Source organism: Acartia tonsa, chromosome 14, assembly GCF_053477335.1.
Source record: "Acartia tonsa isolate MP-2025a chromosome 14, ASM5347733v1, whole genome shotgun sequence".
In the NCBI taxonomy this organism is placed as follows: Eukaryota; Metazoa; Arthropoda; class Copepoda; order Calanoida; family Acartiidae; genus Acartia; species Acartia tonsa.
Window position 1 is genome coordinate 35,962,084 of NC_137273.1, and position 19,232 is coordinate 35,981,315.

The 19,232-nt window shown below is 31.8% G+C and overlaps 1 long non-coding RNA gene across 1 annotated transcript in view; it reads right to left on the minus strand.

Annotated features, from left to right (window-relative positions):
* Positions 1–18,928, minus strand: part of LOC145305443 (uncharacterized) — a 43,603-nt gene extending 24,675 nt beyond the window's left edge. The window contains exons 1-3 of the long non-coding RNA XR_013874596.1: positions 18,894–18,928; positions 15,826–15,894; positions 13,197–13,246 (exon numbers count right to left, since the gene is read on the minus strand). This is a non-coding gene — a long non-coding RNA (uncharacterized LOC145305443). The remainder of the gene's footprint in view (positions 1–13,196; positions 13,247–15,825; positions 15,895–18,893) is intronic.
* Positions 18,929–19,232: the final 304 nt, after the last annotated feature.

Below are 19,232 nucleotides of genomic sequence, written 5' to 3' on the forward strand. Positions count from 1 at the left end.
GAAAACAACTAGGACAGCCAGACTGCCTTTAAGCAGGTTTTAGTCTATTTTTGTATTTTTCACATTTTTCTCCATACCTTATTTGGTTGGTCTAGAGCTGTTTTGAAATTTGGCGGCTGGCAGCTTAAAAACAGCAAAATTACAGGTAGGAAATAGAAAATCGGTCAAGAAGTGGTCAAACATTATGACCTTACTACTCACGGAAATTTATTATTGCTTAAGGATGTACCACAAAATTTATTAGGTCCCTAGCTGAAATAGAAGCCACGAAATAAAAGATATAAGTCTATAGTAAAAGCCAGACAAAAAATCGGTCATAAAATCGGTCAGGAAGCGGTCCAACAGTCAAACAGTCATAACACTATTATTCTTAGATGTTATTGATATCCCAGTATTCACCAAAAAAAAATTTAGGTCTCTATCTTATACACAAAAGTCAAAGTGAAGAAATTAAGATTTATTTAGAATTTTTTCTAAATTTGGTGCCACCTAACCGACTTTGACCTGATGCCACGACCGACCGACACAGACCAGATATCCTTATAAAATCAACTCTTGCCGACGTATAGTTACTGAACTTAAAAAGTCATGAAGCCAAAGCTCTATATCTTACCTACAAAAAAAATGACATTGAAAAAACTAGAGGGGGGGGGGTCAATATGACCCCCTCCCCTCCCCCCGATCTGTAAGGGTTAACTCTGACTCTATGTCACTAAATGTCATATATAACTTTTGGTGATATTGTGTCAGATTAGGTAATTTTCTTACCTCTGACTTTATGTCACTGAATGTCACATATAACTTTTGTGATACTGTGTCAGATGAGTTAATTTCCCCAACTCTGACTCTATGTCACTAAATGTCATATATGACTTTTGGCAACATTGTGTCAGATTAGGTAATTTCCCCAACTCTGACTCTATGTCACTAAATGTCATATATGACTTTTGGTAATAATGTGTCAGATTAGGTAATTTTCTCAAATCTGACTCTATGTCACTAAATGTCATATATGACTTTTGGCAACAATGTGTCTGATAAGGTAATTTCCCCAACTCTTACTCTATGTCACTAAATGTCATTTATGACTTTTGGCATTAATGTGTCAGATTAGGTAATTTCCCCAACTCTGACTCTATGTCACTAAATGTCATATATGACTTTTGGTAATAATGTGTCAGATTAGGTAATTTTCTCAACTCTGACTCTATATCACTAAATGTCATATATGACTTACGGTGATATTTTGTCAGATTAGGTAATTTCCCCAACTCTGACTCTATGTCACTAAATGTCATATATGACTTTTGGCATTAATGTGTCAGATTAGGTAATTTCCTCAACTCTGACTCTATGTCACTAAATGTCATATATGACTTATGGTAATAATGTGTCAGATTAGGTAATTTTCTCAACTCTGACTCTATGTCACTAAATGTCATATATGACTTTTGGTAATAATGTGTCAGATTAGGTAATTTACTCAACTCTGACTCTATGTCACTAAATGTCATATATGACTTTTGGTGATATTGTGTCAGATTAGGTAATTTCCCCAACTCTGACTCTATGTCACTAAATGTCATATATGACTTTTGGTGATATTGTGTCAGATTAGGTAATTTCCCCAACTCTGACTCTATGTCACTAAATGTCATATATGACTTTTGGTAATAATGTGTCAGATTAGGTAATTTCCCCAACTCTGATTCTATATCACTAAATATCATATATGACTTTTGGTGATATTTTGTCAGATTAGGTAATTTCACCAACTCTGACTCTATGTCACTAAATGTCATATATGACTTTTGGCAACAATGTGTCAGATTAGTTAATTTTCTCAACTCTGACTCTATGTCACTAAATGTCATATATGACTTTTGGTGATATTGTGTCAGATTAGGTAATTTCCCCAACTCTGACTCTATGTCACTAAATGTCATATATGATTTTTGGTAATAATGTGTCAGATTAGGTAATTTTCTCAAATCTGACTCTATGTCACTAGATGTCATATATGACTTTTGGTAATAATGTGTCAGATTAGGTAATTTTCTCAACTCTGACTCTATGTCACTAAATGTCATATATGACTTTTGGTAATAATGTGTCAGATTAGGTAATTTCCCCAACTCTGATTCTATGTCACTAAATGTCATATATGACTTTTGGTGATATTTTGTCAGATTAGGTAATTTCCCCAACTCTGACTCTATGTCACTAAATGTCATATATGACTTTTGGTAATAATGTGTCAGATTAGGTAATTTTCTCAACTCTGACTCTATATCACTAAATGTCATATATGACTTACGGTGATATTTTGTCAGATTAGGTAATTTCCCAAACTCTGACTCTATGTCACTAAATGTCATATATGACTTTTGGCATTAATGTGTCAGATTAGGTAATTTCCTCAACTCTGACTCTATGTCACTAAATGTCATATATGACTTATGGTAATAATGTGTCAGATTAGGTAATTTTCTCAACTCTGACTCTATGTCACTAAATGTCATATATGACTTTTGGTAATAATGTGTCAGATTAGGTAATTTACTCAACTCTGACTCTATGTCACTAAATGTCATATATAACTTTTGGCATTAATGTGTCAGATTAGGTAATTTCCTCAACTCTGACTCTATGTCACTAAATGTCATATATGACTTTTGGTGATATTGTGTCAGATTAGGTAATTTCCCCAACTCTGACTCTATGTCACTAAATGTCATATATGACTTTTGGTAATAATGTGTCAGATTAGGTAATTTCCCCAACTCTGATTCTATATCACTAAATATCATATATGACTTTTGGTGATATTTTGTCAGATTAGGTAATTTCACCAACTCTGACTCTATGTCACTAAATGTCATATATGACTTTTGGCAACAATGTGTCAGATTAGTTAATTTTCTCAACTCTGACTCTATGTCACTAAATGTCATATATGACTTTTGGTGATATTGTGTCAGATTAGGTAATTTCCCCAACTCTGACTCTATGTCACTAAATGTCATATATGATTTTTGGTAATAATGTGTCAGATTAGGTAATTTTCTCAAATCTGACTCTATGTCACTAGATGTCATATATGACTTTTGGTAATAATGTGTCAGATTAGGTAATTTTCTCAACTCTGACTCTATGTCACTAAATGTCATATATGACTTTTGGTAATAATGTGTCAGATTAGGTAATTTCCCCAACTCTGATTCTATGTCACTAAATGTCATATATGACTTTTGGTGATATTTTGTCAGATTAGGTAATTTCCCCAACTCTGACTCTATGTCACTAAATGTCATATATGACTTTTGGTAATAATGTGTCAGATTAGGTAATTTCCTCAACTCTGACTCTATGTCACTAAATGTCATATATAACTTTTGGCATTAATGTGTCAGATTAGGTTAATTTCCTCAACTCTGACTCTATGTCACTAAATGTCATATATGACTTTTGGTGATATTGTGTCAGATTAGGTAATTTTCTCAACTATGACTCTATGTCACTTAATGTCATATATGACTTTTGGCAACAATGTGTCAGATTAGGTAATTTTCTCAACTCTGACTCTATGTCACTAAATGTCATATATGACTTTTGGTGATATTGTGTCAGATTAGGTAATTTCCCCAACTCTGACTCTATGTCACTAAATGTCATATATGATTTTTGGTAATAATGTGTCAGATTAGGTAATTGTCTCAACTCTGACTCTATGTCACTAAATCTCATATATGACTTTTGGTAATAATGTGTCAGATTAGGTAATTTTCTCAACTCTGACTCTATGTCACTAGATGTCATATATGGCTTTTGGTAATAATGTGTCAGATTAGGTAATTTTCTCAACTCTGACTCTATGTCACTAGATGTCATATATGACTTTTGGTAATAATGTGTCAGATTAGGTAATTGTCTCAACTCTGACTAAATGTCACTAAATGTCATATATGACTTTTGGTAATAATGTGTCAGATTAGGTAATTTCCCCAACTCTGATTCTATGTCACTAAATGTCATATATGACTTTTGGTGATATTTTGTCAGATTAGGTAATTTCCCCAACTCTGACTCTATGTCACTAAATGTCATATATGACTTATGGTAATAATGTGTCAGATTAGGTAATTTTCTCAACTCTGACTCTATGTCACTAAATGTCATATATGACTTTTGGTAATAATGTGTCAGATTAGGTAATTTACTCAACTCTGACTCTATGTCACTAAATGTCATGTATGACTTTTGGCAAGAATGTGTCAGATTAGGTAATTTTCTTAACTCTGACTCTTTGTCACTAAATGTCATATATGACTTTTGTTGATAATGTGTCAGATTAGGTAATTTCCTCAACTCTGACTGAATATCACTAAATGTCATATATGACTTCTGGTAACAATGTGTCAGATTAGGTAATTTCTCCAACTCTGACTCTATGTCACTACATGTCATATATGACTTTTGGTGATATTGTGTCATATTTGTTTGTTTGCCAAAAATGAGAAAATAACCTGACATAATGTCACTAAATTTCAGATTGAAATCTGAATTATAGTCAAATTTTGTCATATCTGAAGTTTGGTAACAAAGAGTCATATTGAGACAGATTTAAATCTGAAATCTAGTGACTGTGGATTTCTAATCTGACCGAAAAGGGGTAAAAACTACTAGGGAGTGGCAGTGAGCCAAACCGGGTAAGGCTCACTGAAATCGATAATTTTTGTTCTTCAGACTGCAACAAAGTGTTTGACAATATGCAAACTGGAATTATTGGCTAAACACTTTTTTTTTAAGTCCCAATGTTTTCCAAGCCAATCCGTTCTTATGTATGTATGTAAAGTTTTACAGAAAAAAGGATTTATTTAAACAGTTGTAACCAACAACTGCATTAATTTGAGAGAGAGAAAAGATTTGAAAAAATTTTGCTTGGCTGCTGATTGGGGTAGGCTACTGGAATTTCACAGCTTATACCAAGAACGAAATTAACTCTAAAAAATCATGAAACCTATATGTGATTTTCAACTGTCGTTTTTATGCCACCGTAGAATTGACAATCTTTTTTATCTCTCATTCCCCCCTTCCCCAATAATATTTTAGATTTATTTCGCTTGTTGGCAATACCTTGTTCCTATGAATTTCATGTTAACCTCACCAAGGAGCAAATGCTTCATAACTCACTTTATTCCTTTGTCAATATTGCTTTTAGTATTTTGCTCTACTACTTTTTAACAATACTAGCTGGTACGCCCCTAGAAGCCTCTAGTGGCATTTAAGGTGGAAGGGTGTACCCTACCCAAAATAGTTAAAAACCTTCCATAGACCTATAAGAAGCTTTGATGTAATGAAGAACCATATCGGTTCAGCGGTTAGCAAGATCCTTTGCTGCAGACAAAAAAAAACTTACTACTTTATATAATAGGATGTTCCATGTTTTGATTTTTTTTATATGATGTTAAATAAGGAAAATACAAAAGTTAAAAATCCAATACTATAAATTGATGTAAAGTAACTTAAAGTTCCCATAAATTAAAATGCATTTTCTAAAAACCATTTCTTTACATTTAGAAAAGAATATTAAATTGAAAACAAATGTATGGTGAGGTAGATATGGTTTTTTTCACACTTTTTCAAAAATTCTTTGTATCTACTAGTATGCTTGATCTGAGATTTATATCTAAGAGTTCATTTCAATTATCATAAAGAAAAAAAATCAAATAAAAAGTGTTTGAGTGTCTCTTGTAAGGCTGAGTGTAGCTTGAGAATCTTATTAGCTATATAAATATTTCTTTGTGGTAGGTATTCTCACATTTTCAATATACAATTCTATGAGTTTTTTAATAAATAAGGGAAAAAGTCAACCTCCTACTTTTTTTATCCTATTATATGAAGTAGCACAGTATTTTGTCTTAGCTTAGGATCTGACTAACCGATTGTGTTCTCCATTTTAGAGATTTTACATAGGTCCCGGGATGGTTTTAGGCAATTATATTTTTCGATATAAGTCTTGTTATGGTTTTAGGATATTTTCAGCTCTTTTATTTCCTTCTAAATACAAAGCCCCTAGAGGCTAGGGACATTTATGCTAGTATGTATAAATTGAAAATGAGAAGGAGGGGTAATTGTTTTATGTTTTTTTACTGTAGGTCGAGTTAGGTTAAGTTACATTGGGTACCGGGTAGCCTTTCATAGTTAGGCATAAGCAGTGACTCTTCCCATATTTTCAACTATAAAAGGAGGAGGGGCTTATCAGTGCCCAACTGGCACTTTGTGTGAAAGCATTAAGAGATCTAATCTTGTCAAAACTTTGGAAAGTGATGAACAATATACCTTGTTAGTTTTCTTTACACAAAACTTGTCAAGTTGTCACCCACAGAAATGGATATATAATACGTGGACATTGTGAGAAATTTTTGCTTACCCATCTGGCAAATATGATGACTTTACCCCATCCTCTCCCCCGACCATGGAGGAACGTTTTGACCTATATCTGAGAACTATGTTAGTAAAACAGATCTATAGTATAGATGTATATACAGACAACTACCTCCCTTCCTTTTTCAAAAACCTCTTATGTCAACTTCTAAATTATTTTCTGCTACTTGGGTGTCACGGTTGGTTTTTTATTAAATGAATAAGTTAGGGTACAATGTTTGGCACTTTCGATATAAGTAAATGATAATAAAAAACCCATAGAATGCGATAATAACTTCAGAAAAATCGAAGAAAATAGTTTTCATACTTAATTAACGTTTTTAAGTTTTTCTTCAAAAAGTTTAGATAAGATGCCTTTAAAAGTCGTCTATGATTTTGTCAGGGATAAAAATGTAACTTTAAAATAAGAATTACAACATATTTTTTCAATTAGTACAAAGTAAAATTTTAAACATTTTATTGATCAGAATATTTTTTAAAATGTGAAGTAGAAACCTGAATATTTTATCATGAAAATTGTGTTATGATTTGATTGTCTGCTAGATTACAAGAAAAAAGATACTGACAGTACTTGTTGGTTCTTTAAAAAAAATTAGGTAGATTACTTTCAGAACCCCTCTTTTTGCAACGTTATTTCAATAGAACAGAGCCGTAGTCTTAGTGTACTCAATATCTAGACAGCCAAACATTGTTTTAGAATTGTTCAATTTTTTTAACTTCTGATAAAAACAGAATTAATGGTATTTTTGTAAATATTATACCTCCAAGAAATGGCTATACTTCCCAATCATATGTTGTGTGATATTTAAGAGGAATTATTTTGATATAATGTCATTAAAATATTCGTTGAAAAAAGTGCTATTCTAGCTTATACTTTACATTTTAATGTGTATGATAATTCAAATAAAAGAAATAAGATTTATATTATATTTAATTGTTATAATTATAAAGAAAAACCTGGAAACAGTAAAAAACTGACTTTATTTTATTGACGTAGGGAAAATTTTGTCAAATATTTGAATAAAAGAACAATATAAAACAAAATAAATTATTTTTAATATAGTCACAAAAAGGCTTAATGAGTTTAGGAAATATTTCATTCACTAATCATGTCATTTAAACTCTATTTCACAGAATACAGTGTAAAAAGATGTTCTCGTTTTAATTTTAAGTAATTTCAAATGCATTTTAATACCTTTTAATGATTTATATTTTGAAACATCTTTTTATAAAATGTTATTGATTTTTGAAGTTATATGTTAAAATGTTTTTAAATTTTGTTAACATTTTGTTTTAAATGTAGAAAATTGGTAATTCTAAACATTCAAAAAATGATTTTATTAAATTTTCATCACTTAAATTGCATGTTTGATGAAATTTTCAACTGATAATTCAAGAAAAATCGTTTAAGTTTCATTATATTTTACTTTGAAATGTTAAAAAAATATAATTATTGTCAAAAATGTGGAAGTTATACTTTCCTCAAAAAAAGACCTAAAACATGCAAATTAACACATGTAATGAGATTTTTTTTCTTTCAGGTTTAATTCTAAGTAATTATTGATATTTTTTGTGAAAAGGATTTTATATAAAAAGTTTTAAAACTCGAGTTATATAGTGGTTCTAAAAAAGGTTGCGAATTTATGCAATTTTCTTGCAAAAAAAAATTTCTAGGATTTTAAAAATAGCAAAGGGTGTTATTAGACGTACTTACAGATACAATTGCTAAGTCATTTTGGCCAAACACTAAAATAAAGTTTTGACATCTGAGGGTCCAACCGTGGTGTGTTAATATAAGTGACACCATTTGTTGATTTTCAATGACTCAATAGAAAGGTTGCACAAGGTGGTTGCGATGGGGAGATACAGTTATTTGACCCTTTCTTCCTAGATGTTTTAGTCTAATGTTAGTAATATAAATTAACAACAAAAATTGTCACTGTCTCAATATCCAGGTATTCTATATCCATTCCCACAGACTTAGTGACCGAAATTCACAGATTTTATTTATGTAATTTTTTGTGTTAAAAATTAAAATAAAGAAATAAATCATTATTAAAATTGACAGAACTTTGTTAACAAAGAGAAAATAAGAAATTTACTCAAAACTGAGATAAAAACATAAACATTGATTTACAATATGACCGATTTTTAAAAGCAAAGCTTTTCTATAATTAGGGTTGGTCCGTCCGTCTGTCCGTACGTCATAGTTAGCTCTTTTCGTTAATTTAAACAGGTTAGGATTGTCCTATCGATTCCAAACTTTGCATGATGATTCCTGTAGTAGTTAGGTACAATTTATAAAGTGTAGCAACTCTATAATCAATACCAGAATGTCTGTACGTCCATTTTAAACATGTCGAGCTATAACTTTTTTGACAACAAATTTTTGTATGTTAAAAATAAAATTATCCGATTCTTCTGATTTTTTAAAAACTGATTCCTTTTACAACAAGGTACAATGTTATAAGCAAAGCATCTCTACAATAAGTCCCAAAAATGTAAGTATGTCTATTTATGCAGTTTTGCAACAAATTTACTTACAATATTGTTTGTACTGATGCATTTAATATTTTGCTAATTCAGTTCTGACAATCTACAAGTGTTAATGTTCGTTTGTCCTTCCATTTCAGAGCTCCGCTTTTATGGGTGTTGTCATCCTTGTTTATATTAGGCGAGAGTGAAGAAAGATGAATTATCATTCTTACTTTCACAAAAGAAATAACAAGGATTAATATAATACAAATTGTAACAATTACTTCACTGTTTTATTTATGGGTAAGATATTAAAATTCATATCAATGGGCCTTCAACAATAATGGATATACCACGTAATAATTGTGCTGGGAAAAATGATACTCTTTTTCTGTAGGCGAGAAGGGGTAGGTGTAGTTGATTGTGCTTTAAGATGCTAAATTGTGAAGTACTAAAATTTTTAAGCCACACAGTAATGATGAAGTCTTGCCTCCAAACCCCCCTGTTTAACATTTCATGTTTTGCATAAGACAGAAAGAAAGTTAGGTGTGCAGCCAAAATTAACTAATTACTTCTAGAGTATCTAAGAATACTTTTGTGTAAAACAATTTTGCTAATACTGAAAGGGCTGCACTTACATGTGGGAAAAAAAAAGAAAAATCTTTTTAACTTTAGTGGGGCCAAGTACATACCCCCTATACACATTTTTTAGTAGCGAAGCTACTCTATAATTTAAAACGTGATTTTCTCGTCTCCTTTTCAAGATAGACGCCTGATGAAAAAAGTTCCAATTCTTGATATTTTTATGAAGATATCATTATGTCAATTAATTGGGGTGCTAGATCGATTCCTAGATTTTAAGCTTTCATAATTTTCTCCGTTTCCATTCAATATAGAAGTCTAAAATTTTTAGAGAATTAATATACTCAAATTCTGCACAGTTCTATAAAATTTCATTGAGATTTGATTATTGGTTGGGGTACTAGATCGATTCCTAGTTTTTAAAGTGTTTAAGGTTTTTTTCAACTCCTAGTCTAGATAGGCGGTTGAAATTTTCATGGATTGAATAAGTTTACTTTTAACATATTTCCACAAAGTTTCATTAAGATTTATTTATTGGTTGTGGTGCTAGATCAATTCCTAGATTTACACATTATAAATCATGAAAGGTTTCGTGATTTTATTTTTATTTTGTATTACACAGCTCATTCCGAATGTCCCTCCATAATTTTTGAGCTTCGATACTTATAGATGTTGTCATCCTTGTTTTTAATGTTTTTGGTATTTTGCTTCACCTCCTTTGTATTTATTTTAAAGCTTTGATAATTCTTCAATATATAGGTAATGGTATATCATAATTTTTTTTGTATAAAATATTTATATTTCAAAATTGTCAAATGATTGATATTTTTGTACATTTTGATGTTTTAAAGCCGTAATGGTTGTTTTCTCTCTTGAAAATTGTAGCACAGTGCCTTCGAAGGTGCTTTGACTTTAGTGTCAGAACCTAAATTGGGACATAGTGCATTTCATTACCCTAGGTTAGGTAACTTCATTTCACTTTTCAATAAAATCTAAAATGCAGCGGTTTTTGAGAAAATTAAATTTGAAAATTTCAAGTTCGATTTTCACCCACTAGGAGTTACCGCATAATCATGACAAGAAAAGCAAAGATTATTTATTTAAAATTTTGAACAACTTTGCTTTTATAAAGTTCTTCATAAAACCACTCCTGAAGTGTGTTAATTAATGGCCATTTTTATCAATTGCTTTGCTAAGGTCACGGAAATTCAGCCTTAAATAGATCATATATAGAGAGGTTTTATGACTGACTTTATTAAAGCAAAGTTGTTCAAAATTTTAAATAAATAATCTTTGCTTTTCTTGTCATGATTATGCGGTAACTCCTAGTGGGTGAAAATTGAACTTGAAATTTTTAAATCTAATTTTCTCAAAAACCGCTGCATTTTAGATTTTATTCAAAAGTGAGATGAAGTTACCTAACCTAAGGTAATGAAATGCACTATGTCCCAATTTAGGTTCTGACACTAAAGTCAAAGCACCTTCGAAGGCACTGTGGTAGGGGATATATTTATGTAACTTCTACCCCGGAAGGGCGTTGGGGGGGGGGGGGAGGGTAAGGCAGTTTTTATTTTAATCCCCCCGCCTAAAACATCGCCCAAAAATGACGTCCCCAAATGTAATAAGAGAATAAAAAGTAATACCCATCTCCCCACTAAAAAATATCTTTGATGTTCTTTTCTCTTCTAAACAGAGGGGTATAAAAAACAAGACAAAACAATAATGAAAGGATGATACCAGGAAAGTTAATGCATCGGTTTCCGTAAGTTTTTCTACAATGCATTCCTCTACAGAGATGGTTCATTATTTGGATAACAAAGACGATTAGGTACAAAGTAACGAGCTGGTAAAAAATTAATTAGGTTGTAATTGGGATTTTAGCTTAAAATTATACTATCAAAAAATTAAATGAAAATGCAACTATTTCAGTGGTTATGTTTTTGCTTATAAATGAATAACGCCCCATATATTTAACTCAGCTTTTATCTACGACAGATAAATCCTATTTTTTAAAGTTTTCTTTGTCAAAGGCTTAAGTTCTTGGTTACTACTGAACCACTTGTGTTCTCTATTTTATGGAAGCTTCAAAAAGGTTCTGTGATGGTTTTAGGATATTTTGTTTAAATATTAAAGTCTTTGGATGGTTTTCAGCTATTTTTCTAGTCCCTCTCTGCACATTCGAATATAAAGACTGTAGATGCTAGGGGCGTAGATTTATAGAGTAGGTTTGCAACCAAAAATCTATATTGGTAAGAACTAAAATTGGGTGGTTAAGCCCCCCCCCCCTCCCCACAGATCTTTCTTTAGAAAGAAGAATAATGAGGGAAAGTGCACTCTTGCTAATTATTTTTCTTATGAAAGGAAAAGAAAATACTAATATAAAATAACAAGATGTTAATCTGTTTGTGTGTACCGAAAGATCTTGTTAACCGTTGAACCAATATGGTTCTCCTTTACAATGTAGCTACTCATAATTCCCAGAAAGGTTCATAACTATTTTTGAAGGTGTGTATAACCACACCTCCCAAGAAAATCGCCTATAGAAAAAATTTCTTTCTCCCAATTTTTTTCTCTTTGAAAAAAATAAGGGGGGGGGGGAAATTCACCTTCCCCCTTAAGTACCTACTTGAGGCCCCTAAGAAAGGGGGGGGGGGGTTAATGCAACCATCTCGTAATCAGTGAGCAAATGGCACATAGAATTCGAACTTCGATCTGAAATTTTGCATGAGTAATCCTTGGTAGGTCTATTTTCCCTAAATCGAACAAAAAGTTGAAAAAATAACTGCTAACGGCCCAGCCGTTTTTTACTTTTTTTAGGGCAAATCTGCCATAAATTATGTAGGAATCAACTTTTTAAAACATATTTTTACTTTAAATCTTGTGAAATGATACAAAAAAAAACATTTTTAGATTTCTAGTACCAGCAACTAGCGGCTAGAACCGTTTGAAAACGTTTTGAAGCAGCAAAGAGTATTATGTGGAGATAGGTTTCGTGATGATTTGTCTTGAAAATAGTTTTAAAATGGCTTAACGGCTGAGCCGCCAGCCGTTACTTTTTCAACTTTTTGTTCAATTTAGGAAAATAGACCTATTAAGGATTACTCATGCAAAATTTCAGATCAAAATTCGAATTCTAAGTGCCGTTTGCTCACTGATTACGAGATGGTTGCATTTAAACCCCCCTCTTATATTGTAAGTGACGAAGCTACTTTATAACTAAACTTTGTTGGCTTCTCCTATTCATATTTATGACACTGAATCATACTGATTTCCAAAGCATTAAATGCAAGTTATACTTACACATTCCCTTAAATTTGGCTTTCAAACTAGGTGTAATTTTATTGAATCTTTATTGGTTTGTTTAGACTACCAGTGTCCAAACTTTAAAACCGATAAAATAAATTTACAAAAAAAAGGATCTTTGGGGATGTAAATTTGTTCATCTCAGTTTATCCATTAGATCCCTGGCCTTTACAGACTATTTATTGTACCTAATTGTATCTTGAATCAGCATGCAAAGTTTAAAATGGATAGGACGATTCCAACATACCTCAATTAATGCACCTAACTATCTATTATGGACAGATGTACTGACCGAACTTAATTATAGAATAGCAAAGTCTGACTTTAAAATTAAAGGGTGATACATTTAAAATGGTTGGTTGTCAGATGGGTGTAACCTAAAATATTACCTGTAGGAAATACATGTTCTATGTCCCCACCGCAGTAAGTACACTGAGATCTAAAATAAATAAGGATGACAACATCCAAGGAAGCTAATCTTTACAAATCAGCAAGACAAAAAGTCAAACGAACATTTACAAATATAGAGTAACGACTAATTCATTATTAGTAGCGAAGCTACTCTATAATTTGAAATGTCCGTATGTCCGTCTTTGTTTGGGGGAAACGTGGTTTTCTCTGCTCCTGTAAAAGATAAAAGGCTGACAACATTTCCATTATTAAGAAGCACAATTAACTATAACACATCAATGGCGGTAGGACCGCTTTTTAGCAGGTTTTAGGCTATTTTTGTATTTTTCTCCATATCTTTGGTGTTTGTGGTCCGATTTCCAAAAAATTTTCAGTTATAGTATCAAAATTAAATTTCCTTCGTTTCAAGAAAACAACTATGATGGTCAGACTGCCTTTAAGCAGGTTGTAGGCTATTTTTTACATTTTTCTCCATACCTTTGGTGTTTATGGCCCGATTTCCAAAGATTTTCAGTTATAGATAACAAAATTAAATTTCCTGTTGTTTCAATGGCGGTCAGACTGCCTTTTTGCAGGTTTTTGGCTATTTTTTATATTTTTCACATTTTTCCTTATATCTTTGGTGTTTATGGTCCGTTTTTTTAAATTTTTGTAGTTAAAAATATAAAAATTAAATTTCCCGTTGTTTTAAGCATCCAGTATGTAATTTACTTTGACCGTCAATCTGTTAGTCATAGTACTGAAATATAGATATTAAGAAATTAAGAACAAATGTTGAAAAGGTTTCATGATTTTTTTCCTAATATACATGCTTTTGACAACTAATATCTAAATTCTTATTTAATTTTTTCGTGCTTCGCTACTTATGGATGTTGTCATTCTTGTTTAACTAAAATTCCATAATATTTCATCCCAAAATTACTTTAATACTTATAATACTTGATTATAAAAATCCTTGGTGGTCCTTGGAACTAATCTTTTTAAAAAATCAGGTTCTATGATAAATAAAATATCTTTAAATTGATAAACGTAGTAGAATGTGTTAGAATAAGAGATCTTGCTACCTCTTAAACCGATATGGTTCTCCTATTTTTTAGCGAAGGTACCTCCAACTACCCTCCCATTTTTTTCCTCTTGAAAATAGAATTAAAAGTGGAAGGTTGATTATCTTCCTCCCCCCATATCTTGAAGTGTCCCTAGAAGTAATGCCGCTTGTATCAAATATTGTGCTTTAAAAAGCAAAAAAGTTTAAATGGGACATAACGGTAGTGATTTTATAATTGCTACGCAATGAAAGTTTCTTATGTACATAATTGTCTTTGTTCTAATACTAAATCGGAAATGTGATATAAATATACATTTTATGCATCTTAAACTGTTTGTGTTTATAAGCATAATAGGGACATTTAATAGGCCATTTTAATTGATCTATGTTAAGTAATATTTGAGTAATTAAAATTATTAATGGAAAAGTTTGAATACGCCTAATTTGTACAACCCAATCAGCATTTAATTAAAGTAACAAAAGCCAACCGTACAGTATTCAATTTTTTTTTTTACATATTTCCTTCCTTCCCACATGATCTTAATCCTAGTGCTAGAACTCATTTTGTAGTTTAGTGTCTTAAAATAGATGAATAATTATCCTAATTTCTATCTTTTTGGGAAGAGTTTATTTTAAACATTTTTGCATCTATGTAAACTTAACCCTTGACTTTTTACGTTTCAACTAATTTTTTAAAGGAATGAAGATTAACTTTGTGTAAAATCCTAAAGTAGTAAGCTTTTTTTCGTACATAGCAAAGGATCTCGTTAACTGCTGAACCGATATGGTTCTCCTTTACGATGAAGCTTCTTATAGGTCCAGGGAAGGTTTTAAAACTTTTTTGAGGTTAGGTAATGTACCCTCCCAATAAAAATGGCCCCCCACAAAAAAAATCGGGGGGGGGGGAGTTAATTTTTCCCCCTCCCACAATCATGTACCCACCAAATGATTTTTATGAAATTTTAACATTAAGTACTAGAATTAATTTTACTTCAATTTACCTAATTGGTTAGATATAAAAAATTATATTAATACAAAGCTTAGTAACACATTATAACAGGGCTGCTCTGCTGTATATTTTAATTATTTTAAACGACTGCTTATTTTCCCCAAAGATAAAGATGTAGGTGTTCAAAAAAGGAGTAGATACATTCTGCAGTTGGCTTAACGCGGAAACAAATTTACTTTACAACATACTGCTCAAAGTTGACAATCCTTTTTCTGTTGAAATATATAAACACCAATTTAGGTTATCAGCAAAAGTTGAAGAAAGTTAAAATATTAGAAACATTATCTACATGTAATGCCTTTATAACAAAACAGAATTATTTTTGATAAAAATGAAACAATAAACTGTAATACAGCATAGTCATATCAAAACACCCATGATAAAGTAACAAACAACTAACCCATTGATTCCACAACTTTTGTCTGAAAGTCCCAACTGTGCAAAGTATAAGGACAAGCCATTAATGACACGCCTCTGACAAAACAGCAGTAGGTAAACTGACCGACCAAACAAAAATATGACTTGTAAAGCAGCGGTGCATGACAAAACTTACGCAGCAACTTTCTTGTATTCACTATGAAAGTTTTCTCTACAAGTGGAACACCAGCCATACCATACATCACTAAAACAAATTATTAGGTTACTGTCCCCAAAGTTTTATAATAACATCTTATTATTCGTTGGCTTAACAACTTTGGGGACTTGGTTGGTTCGCTTAGTTGAGTGTTCAAACGTTTCAACCACTAATTTCATATCTAGAGAAGGGTTAATTTTGTGTATCATAATTGGGGATGTACATCAATTTATCGGCAATTGTCTTATCCTGTTAGATTCCTGTAAAGGTAGGTAGTTTGAATATTCTCTCAGTACCACAAACAATGTATTTATTTTATGCTTTATTTAGGTAAATTTTTTATTTTAAAACTCAGAAATCGAACAAAATTAGGGATTTACACAGTTTCTGTGAAGGTTTAAGGCAATTTTTATTCATCTTGGGATTGTTTAAGCTATTTTCTTTCCCTTTTCTTTTGTTCAATTGCTTGTCTTAAAAACTGATCAAATCATATGTTTTATTTAAGTCTAAAAGGCAATAATAACATTTTCAAAGTCAGAAAACAGTCAAATTTATGGAAGCTCATATAATTCCTGTTATTTTATCCCTGGGATTGTTTTAGCTATTCTATGCCCCTTCCCCCTAAATGTGCAACGGCTAATATTAAAAACTTGCAAGAAATCAGGCAACTGTTTTGTTTAAGTCTAAAAGACAATAAACTAAAAAAGCTGTCAAAATGATAATATTTTGTACATTCTCAAGTTAAGAAGTATCTACACTTCCACAAAGGGAAAAGTAGATTCCGGGTAAAATCTGTAAAGGTGTGTGATTTAAGGCCTAAAAATAGTAGTAAAACGATAATATTCACTAAATATTTGTATTTCTTATTGAAAAGAACTATAGACAAAATCAAAAAAAAGAATTAACATAATTTTTTATCGTTCTACTACTGTTTTTAACTTAAACCACACAACCTCTACGGAGTTTACCCGCAACCTACTTTTCCCTTTATAAAAAGTGTTTAACATTATCCTGAACCAAAAAAATTCCTAATTATACGCAGACACAGACTGTAAACTCTACTAAAGCTGTTAAAAACATGATTTTGAATTCATGAACTAAAAACTCTGGGTACCCATCTTGATTAATTAGTTCAAACTAGCATTTTAAAAACAAAAAAGGGGAAATTTTGTTTCTCATCATTAGAGTTTATGTACATCAATTTTTTGTCCATTGTCTTATCCCTGAATTACACCACATTTACCAACACAATTGCAAAAATAGTAATTGAATTTTTAAAAAATTAATATCGAGTTCTTTCTTTTAACCCTTACAGATCGGGGGGGGGGCTCAAAGAGCCCCCCCCTCTAGTTTTTTCAATCTCATTTTTTTTGTAGGTAAGATGAAGAGCTGTAACTTCATGACTTTTTAAGTTTAGTAATTATACGTCGGCAAGAGTTGATTTTATTAGGATATCTGGTCTGTGTCGGTCGTGGTGTCCGGTCAAAGTCGGTTGGGTAGCAAAAAAAATTTGAAAAAATTCTAAATAAATCTTAATTTCTACATTATGACTTTTGTGTATAAGGTAGAAACCTAAAAATTTTTGGTGAATACTTAGATATCAATGACCTTCTGAGAAAAGTGGTGTTATGACCGTTTGACCGCTCCCTGACCGACTTTATGACCGATTTTTGTCCGGCTTTTACTACATACATATATCATGAATATCGTGGCTTCTATTACAGCTAGAGACCTATAATTTTTTTTGGTAAATCCTTGAGCAATAATAAACAGATAGAAATATTAATTTGCGCCGCCAACCGCCGTTTTACCGCCGTAACCGCCGAAAATGGCGGTTTCCGTTATTTGCCGTTTTTCGGCGATAATCAGAAAAAGTAATTTTTTTCTTATGAAAAATAAAAGTTCGTCCTAAAATTTGGTCATCCTAGCTGCAAAATTGGCCGCTCTACAGCTGTTTTAAAATTTAGCGGCTGGCCGCTAAAAAGCGGCTAAGGAGCGGTCTGACTGCTATGAAAAGAAAAAGTAATTTTCTCTAAAAATACACATGAACCACCAGAAAAAAATTTTACGTCTTTATCTGTACCAGGAGCCGAGATAGAGGGGGGGGCTCAAAGAGCCCCCCCCCCGATCTATTAAGGTGGGAATTGGGGCCCGATCTGTAAGGGTTAAACTCTGTAACCCCCCCCCCCCACACCTTCCCCCCTTAATTCTTTTTTTTTGAGAAGAACTATTTTAGTACCTTTCCTTATGGGGTACTATTCCTGCTAAAATTCCTGAACGAAGTTGCGGGTTTCGTTGTTTTTTCACAGTAGATTTTGAAAGGTTATTTTAGGTTAGGTGATTGCCCCTCAGGGTTAGAGCCCCCCGCAGGGGCTAGAAATAGGAGAAAAGCTACTGTGAAAAAATGACGAAACCCGCAACTTCGTTTCCTTCACATGACCTGAAATTTTTTTTATTCTTAAAAAAATTCGCTTGTGGTCCAGATGCAATATTAAGGAAACTGCGTAATATTTTAATTATTGAATTAATCAGTTATTGCAGCTGCAAGTCTTTTATTAACTATTCAACTACCAAAATAGGTGCAATTTCTTCAGGTTTTTAAAAGCGAATCTTTTCTATAATTAGAATCGGTAAGTACGTCCGTAATGGATAGCTTTTTTTCGTTAATTTAGGCATGATAGAATTGTCATTTTAATTTCAAACTTTGTATGAAGATTCCTGTAGTAGTTAGGTACTATTTAGAAAGCGTAGCGTACGTCCATTTGAATATGCTGATTGTTTTGACTTTTTTAACAACAATTTCTTATGTGATATAATCATCCGATTGATCTGATGTTTGAAGTACTGATTCCTATTACAATGAGGTACAATTTTATAATCGAAGCATCTCTATAATCAAGTCCTAAAAATATCAGTATGTCCTTAAACAGAAATCTGTATTTAAGAGTTTTTCAACAAAGGACCACCCTTAACGTCACAAAAAATGGTTTTTGATATTATAGCCCCCATAGTGCCTATATGAAAAATTAAAGACCAGTTTTCCATACAATTTGGGGTCGGAGATTCCGAATCTGGCGTCCATTTTTATGTAGCTGACCTCCTTCATGCCGAAAAATGGCGCCAAAGTTGACTACCCTTCGAAAAATCCGCGAATGACAATTTTAGCAAAATAAAAATCTACCAAATTATTTTGATCATAAGATAGATAGATATTTACTTTTTTCTTTCTTAAACGTTGAGTGAGAGAGAGTGAGAAAAGGAGATAGAAAGAAAGAAAAAAAGGAGACAATTATAAAGGGAGAGAAAAAAAAGGTTTTTTTTTGATAAAATGTATAATATAATATATAAAGATAGAGAGAGAGAGAGGGAGAGAGAAAAGGAGAAAG